The following is a 10,640-nucleotide window of genomic DNA, read 5'->3' as shown; positions in this document are numbered from 1 at the left end:
GCCTTTGTGAATTTCTCTTTCGTCATAATTATTATGTGAGCAGTCCTATTTTAATCTGTGTCTTTTTTCTTGCTCATACACGACTTTTTCCCTTGCTTTTTGATCGGAAAATGACAAACGTTTGATGCTAGAGTTGGGTATGCTCAAGCAATTCATTTTCCTTGCTTATCTTTGGCCGTCGATGTATGAGTCATAGCCACAATACAAGGGGTATCTATTTTTATATGGAAGATTGCAGAAAAAATCGATTTTCTTGCTTACAATTTGCAAGTTAAAAAAAAAAAGGTAGCCCGGTGTACGAATCTCCCGCTATGCGAGGTCCCGGGGAAGGATCCATTGTACGCAACCTTACCTTGCTTTTTGCAAGAGGCTATTTCTAGGATTCGAACCCATGACCTTTTTGGTCACAAAGCAACAACTTTACCGTTAGGGGTGATAATTTTTGACCCGATACGAAAACACGACCCGAACCGAACACGAAAAAATCAGGTTAGGGTTGGGTAGTTTCGGGTTCGGGTCGAAATCGGGTCGACCCAATTGACCCAATTAATAAACAGGTCGGGTTCGGGTTAACCTGAAATGACCCAATTACAACCCGCGAACCCGTTTATAAATAATTATAAATTTAAACTAAAATTACAAATTTAAAAAAGTTAAAAAGTAAAACCCTAAACATAGAGATATGTTATTGATTGCAATGCTGCTATGGCTTATCATTTATGATATGGATTTTCAATTTGTGTAGATAAATGTTATTTTTAATTTAATATACAAAATTTCTTTAATGAATTCAGGTCATGTTCGGGTCAAACGGGTCAAACGGGTCGGGTTCGGGTTAAGTGTAAATAAATAGATCAGGTTCAGGTTGAATAGTTTGACCCGAATTAATAATCAGGTCGGGTTCAGGTTGTCATTTGCTAATCCGCCAACCCGTCAACCCGAACCTATCAACCCGAACTCGAACCGAATTGCTACCCTTATTTACTGTTGTGCCAAGGCTCCCCTTTGCAAGTTATTATATAATAATCACATGACAATGGTTATTTATTTTCATGTAATACAAAAGAATGCTTATTTTCCGCGTGACCTTAAAGTCATGGGTTCGAGTCTTAAAAATAGCCTATTGCAAAATGTAAGATAAGATTGTGTATAATAGATCCAATATGGTCTGACCCTTCCTTGGATGCTGCACTTGCGGGAGTTTTGTGCACAAGGCTATCCTTACAAAAAAATGCTTATGTTTTCTCCAATCAAAACTCAAGTCTATGAGCTTCATGTGGCATGTGAAAACATTTCTGTTCTTATACCTTCATACGAAGAGAAGGGAAGGGAAGGGTAAACAAAATCATTATTTTGATCATCCAATCTTTGATATGCAATAAGGTCTATAGCCTTAAAAGCAACAATAATAACACTGTCTGACCTATCTTTGAGTAGGGCTGGAAACAATCCAATTTGCTCTGAACATTATCTTGCACGGGCTCAACTTTACAATTTAGTATCAATCTTGAGAATGAGCCTGATTTAAATATGATATTCAAGTTTAAGTTCCATTCCCTTAAATTTACTAAGCTGTATGGCAGTTTAAGTTTTGATACTTTGGCCCCCTTAGAGCATCCACCGTCATTGATACCCTCAAGGAGCTCCTTTAATGTCACGTCAATGCCACGTCAAAAGTAAAAACTTCTCCATTTCTCTCCACTATAAAAAAAAACCTCTCAACAACTTCTTCGTAGGAGTCCCACATTTTTTCATTATATAATTCATCTCTCCATATTTTACCATATATATAATTATTTTTTATAAAATATAAATCTATAAATGGCTAACACCCAGAATAATATTAATAATAAAAAAAATACATAAATATTACCATTCATCAAATAAAAAGACATAAATTATAATAATATATAAAAAATAAACTTAAACACATCTACTTCAGACCATGTATTAATTTTTTCAACCATTTTCTCATGTATCCGAAGTTGTCCTGGTGTCATCTCACTAGTATCCTTCATAAGAATTTCATAATCCTTATGAAAGATCTCAACTTTTCGCAAAGCCATTTTTTCCATTTGATGTTCTTTAATATCTTGTCATTCTTTGTCGAGGATTTGTTCCATTGTGTCGCACTCTCTAACTTTGGATTTGCCTTCCCTCTTTGCCGCCTTTTGCCCTATCGGACGAATGCGGACTTCAGAGTCATCAACATCAACACTCGTATCTGGATTTGGATGTCCTTGCTTTCTTGTTAGAGGAATGAGCAATTGATTGTGGAGCATATTTCTCATATTCTTTGAGAACCCTCCATGCATGCATATGCTTGAAATCCCTATTTTTATTGTTGACTTTCCACATATTCAGTGCATTCTTCAACACATGATCATCACTCTATCCGCTTTGACGATAAGTATACAAATTATTATAGGTTGCAGAAAATTCATTTACCATCGGCGCAAACTTATAGTAATGTGATTTTAACACCTGATAGCTTCTCTTCATAGTTCCAATTGGCAGATGCTTGTTGTAGTAATCAGCTATACGTTTCCAAAAAACTTGATCCTTCTGGTCATTACCAATGACTGTGTCGGTGCTGATAGTTGCCCATGACTTTGCAAGGACCATGCCTTCATCAAGAGACCAAAATCGTTTCAAATCATCTTTCTCCAGTTCAACTTCACGCTCTTCTTGTGATGAATGTGGTGGCCACTGAGATGTTGGAACAGACAATGGCGTTACAGGTTCTTTGTCGCTGATAGATGGGTCTTCATTCGAAAACATGACTGGTGGTTGAGGAGGTGAAAATACGAAAGACATAGGAGGCATCCCAAATTGGTTGCTCATGGCTGACCAATTTGGGTGTGAATACATACCAAATGGAGTTGGGGCGGTGTTACTCTGAAAGGGGAGCGAAAAATTTTGAGAACTTTGGAAATTTGAGAAATTTGGAAGACCTTGTGGAACATATGAAATATTTTGAAAATTTGGACGGTATTGCGTGTGAGAGAAAAATTGAGGATATTGGGCATCATGGTTTGGAGGAATGTGGATATTTTGAGAAGATGTATTTTCTTCCGCATTTGAAGAATTCAAAAGATTTGTAAAAGAAACATTGAAATTTTCGTCCATCTTAAATACAAATAGAGAATGAAAGGATAAAAGAAATAGAGAATAAAGAGATGAATGAAAAAATATGAGTTCGTGGTGTATTTATTGAATTTTTTTTTAATTAAAAAAAATTAAATATTGAACAACGACTATCAAAGTAGCCGTTGTTTAATGTTTATCTTCGTTCAATTAATTTCTTCTCAACCTACCTACTATGTGTACATTATTTTTTAAATAACAAATATAAAAGACAATGACAATTTGCGGAGCCACTCCGTCGCTATGGGATAATGGGACGGAGGTTCCTCCCTCAAGCCACGTCACCAGTGGGTGATGCTTTTATCATTGGGAAAGGAATTGGAGTTGGTGTGTAGTGTAAAAGCTCATATTTCATTAAAATTAGAATCAATTCCAAGTTTATAACAGGATTTCATGTAACTATCTGTATATGATGTTTTTTATTCATAAGCTTATTAGAGCATCCACGGTCGTGAAATCTCTCCATGAGCTCCTTCATTGTCACATCGGCGCCACGTTAAAAATAAAAAACCTCACACATCTCTCCACTATTAAAAAACCTCCCAACAACATCTTTATGGGTCCCACATTTTCTCATAAATTATTATTTTTTAATATTTTATTGTTTAAATAAACTAAACTTAAAACATTGATTTAAAAAAAAATAGGGAAGAAGCGGCTCCCTAAGAGCATCCACAGAGGTCGCATTGTGGACATGGCAGGAGGGAAGGGGAGGGTTTTCGGGAAGAAGTAGCTCCCAGCTTTGGGAGCCGCTTCTTCCTTCCTTTTTTTTTTTTTTTTTTTTTTTAATTAAAATAATTGTTTTAATTTAAATTAAAAATTTTAATATATTTTTTATTTTAGGTCTTTTATTTTTAATAATGTAATTTATTTTTTAATTATTAATATTATTTAATAGTAATTTATCAATTTAAATTTTATTTATATATAAAGTAAAATATAATGAAAAAGTGTGGGACCCATAAAGAAGTTGGTTAGAGGTTTTTTTGATAGTGGAGAGATGTGTGAGATTTTTTACTTTTGACATAGCACATGTGGCAACGAAGAAGTTCATGGAGATGTTTCACGACTGTGGATGCCCTAAACAGGGAGCCGCTTCTTGTCAGAAATTATGGGAGAGAGCTCCCTCATTAGAGCCACGTTGACAATGGGAACTCTCCAAGAGCTCCCAATATGGATGCTCTTAGTGAGCTTTTGAACAAGCCTATTTATTTATAAACACAGCAAACGTGGATGAGGGTTCAACTTGGCATCCTCTATGTTGCTCACTTGTTCTACTTGGCTTGTTTAGATGGTGAGTCAAACATAAAAGCTTAGATCTGCTCATTGAGGTGACAGGCTGAGCTGAGCTTAACAAGCTCTCTTGAGCTCTAGTCAAGTTGTGTGCAAATGGCTTAGCTGTTTGAAGATCTAGTATGGTCTATTACTTAACCAATTTTGACACAACAGCAAAAATCCTTTGTGGCCTGGACTTTTGTATTACTACTGATAATTTTCTACTCTGTATATTTGCTTCCTTGAGATGGGGCAGTTTTCTTCCAATGTTTTCGAAATGAGCAAGGGCCGTGGCTCATGTATACTTAGATTTCACTCGGTATGATTATACCTTACCACAGACCCTGGAAGCTGCTATTAGCAAATTCCTTGGTTTGCCCTTAGCTTTTTTAACTATCTATTGATCTAAAAGCAATGGTTACATTGTCAAGTGGTTTATTTTGTTTCAAGAGTTCCCTTGTGTGTTTCTCAGGATTATTTAATAAGAAACTCACGATATAAGCTCTGTAGCTCTATTCATTTACGTTGATGCAATGACTACCAGTCTTTGGTCATTTGTTTTGCCTGATCATAGCATGAATACCAAAAGGCCACACTATTAACAAATTGGTAGATGCTTGATTTTCCAGGTGAATGCCGTTTATCAAACCGTCGATGAACGCTATGAGTCACTAAACAAGCGCATAACAGATTTGGAGAATCAGAAGGCTGCAGCAGCAACAGATAAAATGCTAGAGGTGTCAGATTAGCTACGAATTGGCGATGCCTCTTGTTTCTTCATTGTAAGCATAACATGCTAGATTCTTCGAGTTGGGGACGAGCAAAAGAAGTTGAGAACGATACTCTTGATGCTTTTTGCAATAATGTTAACTGAGCTTTAATTTTTTTTTAAAAAAATCTTCTGGCGTCGCAATTTTTCCTGCAAACTGTTTCAGTTAACAAACTTCTTCACACGAGTGTTTCTGATCACTGTCACTTGTGTTTGTTCTGTTTTACCATCATCTTATAAATTGTGTTATTTTACTGAAACGTGTGAGCAGATTCAACATTCTGTATTACGCATTCCACGTATTTAAGTTTCAAAAATTCAAAAACATATAACACTTTTGTGTTATACCCTTTCCTTTTTCATATTTAATTGTTTTTATTTAATCTATTCAAAAATTTATTATTATCAATTTATGTAGTTGAATTTAGATATGAAGACATAAATTCATTTAATGAGAATTGGAGGAGTATATTGATTTCTGTTTGAAATGATTTAAAGTTCATCCGACTATCATACTCATTAACTAACAACCATTCATAAGATTACACAATTTATGTAGATCCATCAATTAAAGTCGTCCCGACTTGTAAGAGTATATTAATTTTGATTTAAAGTGATCTGAATATTTTATAATAATGATATTTGATCTTATTTGAAAGTTGAGAAGATGGAACGATCGAAATGATGAGATTGGAATGTTGATTGAACCGTCATGACCCGGAGGGAGAAGGGGGTGAGCTGCCATCTGGGTTGACTAAGTCGTCAGAAGACCTCCGATTAACACTACCTGCAAACAACAACCGGGTTGCCTCGGTCTTTGACACTTCGATACTTGAGGTAGGCCCAAAAATATGTAAGGAGTCAGATAAATAGTAGAGTAATAAAATACGTGAAGAATAAGCATAGGGAACATACCTTATCCTATGAGGGTACCCTCTGATAGACTGGTGAGTTAGTCGTAATGTTGATCGAGTCGTTATGATCCCGAAGAGTAGATGAATGTGAGCTAGATGAGGAACTTGATCTGGAGAGCCGAGGATCGGAGTATAACAGTGGATCGTAGGTCGGACCATAATAGTGGCTCGCAGGTTAGAATGTGACAATAGCATGCAAACGCGAATATAATAACGGTGTGAAGGATGAAACACCATGTCGGCGCGAAGGCCAGAACACTGCAATGATATAGAGTCCGAACAGAGTAGCAGCTCAATGACTAGAATAGAATAGACGGCGTGGAACCGGAAAGGCGGTGGCAACGACCAAAAGATAACAAGAAGTTAGATCAGAGCACAACTGTAGCGAGGGCTCGGAGGCCCGATCAACATCGGAGGCATACAACAGTACGGAACTACACTGGAGATAGTCAGATCTATGTTGGAGATGGCCTGTGATGAGGCAACAAAAGAGGCAATGGGTTGTGGCATCTTGTAGGGTTGTGTGAGCAGATCGTAGTGCGAGGGCAGTGACCCTGGAGCGCCAAGATGGGCTCTCGGTGTTGGAGAGGGCTGAGGGTGGCCAAAGGCAATCACTAGAGGTGGTGGTGGTCTGACACGAGCACTGAGGGGGAGAGGACGAAGCCCTACTCAAGCACTGACGGAGGTGTGGAAAAGGAGGACGACGCATGAGCCCTCGTGGCAGTGGTCGATTGAAGCGGTAGCGGAGACATTGACAAGCTATGAGGAAGGCGGCGAGTACGCACTAGCGGCGGCCTGGTCATGGAAGAGAGGGGGGACGACACGTGTAGCAGGGGAGATCGTCTCCAGTCTCTTGCGCGTGTGAGGGAGCAAGGAAATGGCGCGAGGCGACAGTGTGCTTGAGGTGGTGGCGTGCATGAGAGGCGACGTGCGTGGCGGCGGCAAGAAGCTATCTGCGCTCTTGTGATGACGCGACTGTTGTGCTGAGGGTAGGCGACGCTGAATGTGTTTGGCAGCGGCCTCATCTATTGAAGAGAAGGCGAAGTGACGGGAGAGGCAGCTCGACATGCGTGCAGCAGAAAAGACGAAGGAAGAAGCCCCCCTTCTTGGCCAAATAACCCTTAAAAAGCCAAAGCACCAAAAAATATGAAATGACCAAAATGTCCCTCTTGCCCACTTGTCTTCATCCGAATCATCTCCATATCACTATATCATAAGTCTCCCCTTTAAATCTAGTCGAAGAAGGTACGAGTCTGACTGAATAGGCAGTCAATCACAAAGGCCGAATCACACTCGAGTACAGAGTCAGATCACTGGGCTCGTTGTGTAACGTCTTGCCAATAGTTGCGGCGATGCCGAGCGAACGACGTAAGTGATGTCGAGAGAGCGATTGGACGAATGCCGAACGAGCAATCGAACAATGTCGAGCAAGAGAGGAGCCTGTGAATAAAACAAGAGCGGGAGCAAGGCCCGTGAGCCGAGCGGGCGCAGAGCTCGTGTGTTGGACGAGTGCAGAGCCTGTGTGCTAAGCAAGCGACTGAACAAATGTTAAGCAGGCGACAGAGTGAATGCCGAGCGGGCAGCCAAGCGGTGCTGAGTGGGTGATTGAAAGAATGTCGAGCAAGCAGCAAAGTGGTGTAGAGTGGGAGTGGATCCCTAGAGATCGAAGGGCACAAAGCCTGTGTAATCGAAGGTAATCGGGAGCAAGACTCGTGAGCTGAGCAGGTGCGGAGCCTGAGAAATCAAAGGACACAAAGCCCGTGAGATACTCTAATCTGAGACTAGTAGAGATAGCTTGACCCTGAACCAGGGAGGTTGAGGCCTCAAGAAGATATATTGATAGAGATATTTTGGTCTGAGACTAGTAGCGATACTCTGGTCCGAGAGTAGACTTACTTATAGCCTGGCCGAATGGCTCGGGAGTCTGGAATATAAGCGTGAGGGTAAGCTCGCTTATAACCCGGCTAAACAGCCCAGGAGTCTGGAATATAACCCGGCTGAACAGCCTGGGAGTCTGGAATATAAATGCAAGGGTAAGCTCGCTTATAACCCGGTTGGACGGATCGGGAGTCTGGAATATAAGCACAAGGGCAAGCTCACTTATAACTCAGCCGAACAACTCAGGAGTTTGGAATATAAGCGCATGGGCAAGCTCACTTATAACTCGGTCGAATGGCTCAGGAGTTTAGAATATAAGCGTGAGGGGAGTCTCACTTATAACGCGGTTGAACGACTTAGGAGTCTAGAATATAAGCGTGAGAGCATACTCGCTTATATCCTGACTGAATGACTTAGGAGTCTAGAATATGGCACGAGAGCATGCTCACTTATAACCCGGTCGAACGGCTTGGGAGTCTGGGACATGGCACGAGAGCATGCTTGCTTATAACCTGGCAGAACGGCTCAGACTCTGGAATATGACGCGAGAGCATGCTCGCTTATAACTGGGCCGAATGGCTCGGAAGTATGGAATATGGAGCGAAAGCATGTTACCTTATAACTTGGTTGAACGACTCGGGAGTCTAGTGTTGAAACCCCAGGGTGTTTTGATGTGATCAAACAAGTTAAGTTAGGTCCTGCGTTGTCTAACCCTTGTGTCTAAGTGTGCAGGAGCTTAGGAACACAGGAAGTCGAGCGGAAGATGTGGCTAGCGAGAAGGACGGCATGGGAGAGAGCCGACGGACTCGGTGCGTCCGAGGGACGAGGTGACCGCGGAAGAGTACACTGGTGGACGAGAAGAACGTGCGCGGCGTTCGAGGGACGAGAAACCGGGAAGGAAGGCTGCTCGAGGAGAAGGCCGGAACTTGGGTTCGGGTGAGCCCTATTCCGGATGGCCGAGATCACCTAAATGAACGGATCCGGAGGAGAAGAACCGGACCGAGGCGGGACTGAACCAGAGAAGAGGTCCCGGACGAAAAAGTCAACATCTATTGACTTTGGGCTCCGGGGCGCCCGGACCCGGATTTTGACCAAGATCGCGTCAAACACGATCTGTTCGGTGGAGGATAAAATTTTATCCCCCCAGGGCGCCCGGAACCCCTTCGGGGCGCCCCGACCAGTGCTATAAATATAGCACTAATCTGCACAGTTAAATGATCTCATTTGTAATCAGTTTTCTCTGTGCTTTCATTTATGTTTCTTTTATTTGTGCTGTCAACGCTGTAAAGAGGCTACTCCGCCCGAAGGAGATAAACAGATAGTGCACTTACTTTCCTTGGATTAGCAATCCTCTGATTGCAAACCAAGTAAATCTCTTGTGTCTGCTCTTTTTCTTTTAGTCTCTTAGTTTTATTATTACAAGTGTCTTTTAAATTATTTGAATATCCGAGAAGGGTTTTTGGTTTAATTTTTGTAGGGCAATTCACCCCTCCCCTCTTGCCGGCTTCCAAAGGGACCAACGAGTGGTATCAGAGCAAGGCGCTTCAGGAGGACTAACCGCCAATTGAAGCAACGAGATGGTCGGACCAAGTATCGTTCCACCAAATTTCGAGGTGGACTTCGCAGACTGGAAGTGACGTATGGAGGTATTCCTAAGAACTAATTTCTAAATTCGGTTTATTATGAAGTATGGTTTTGTAGCTCCGATGAATAAAGATGGAGAAGAAAAAGAAGAGAGCCATTGGACAAAGAAGGAGCAGAATGAGTTTGTAGCAAACCGACGTGCGAAATATCACCTGCTGAGCGTGTTGCCGCCTCAAGAAGTCAACCGCATTGGAAGCTACTCATCTACCAAAGAACGCTGGGAGAAGTTCCTGGAACTCCACGAAGGCACGTTCGAAGCGAAGCTCGCTAGAAGAGACATCCTCCGGAACAAGCTAATGAACATTCAACTGGAAAAAGGTGAGAAGGTAGCCAGTCTACACACAAAGGTAAAAGAACTGATTATTGGTCTCGAGAACCTCGGAGAAACGGTAACGAATCGGGAAACAATACGCTACGCACTCAATGCGTTTCCCAGAACTTCAGATTGGACATCAATCGTCGATGCCTACTACATTTCGAAATACCTGGAGGTACGTACTTTAGAAGAACTATTCTCCACTCTTGAATTGCATGAAACCAGGTGTGTCGGGACAACAAAGGAAGCAAGCCAGATGATTGCACTAAACGCAACCAAGAAGGATGAACCCGAGTCAGATTCAGAAGACGATCAGGAAGCATACATGGTAAGAAACTTTTAAAAGTTTTTTAGATCTAATAAATTTAAAGAAATGCAGAATAAAAAGAATCCAAGAAATAGAAGAAGGATGCGTTGCTACCTGTGTCAAAAGGAAGGACACCTAAAAGAAGATTGCCCAGAACTAAAAAAGGACAAAGGCAAGATTCCCAAGAAGCACAAAAACCTAAAAGCTACTTGGGACGACACTTCTTCATCTGAGTCCGAGATTCAAGAATATGTCGGGATAGCACTGTTGGCAAGCTACGAAGGACAAAATACATCAGAACCCAACATCGATGAAGGGGGAGCGACCTCATATGGAAGTAGCGAAGCAGGGGGAGATTCAGGCTTCAAGTCTGATATGGTAAGTGAGGTA

This window comes from Zingiber officinale, chromosome 4A (genome assembly GCF_018446385.1).
Source record: "Zingiber officinale cultivar Zhangliang chromosome 4A, Zo_v1.1, whole genome shotgun sequence".
Lineage (NCBI taxonomy): Eukaryota > Viridiplantae > Streptophyta > Magnoliopsida > Zingiberales > Zingiberaceae > Zingiber > Zingiber officinale.
This window is presented reverse-complemented; position numbering follows the sequence as displayed.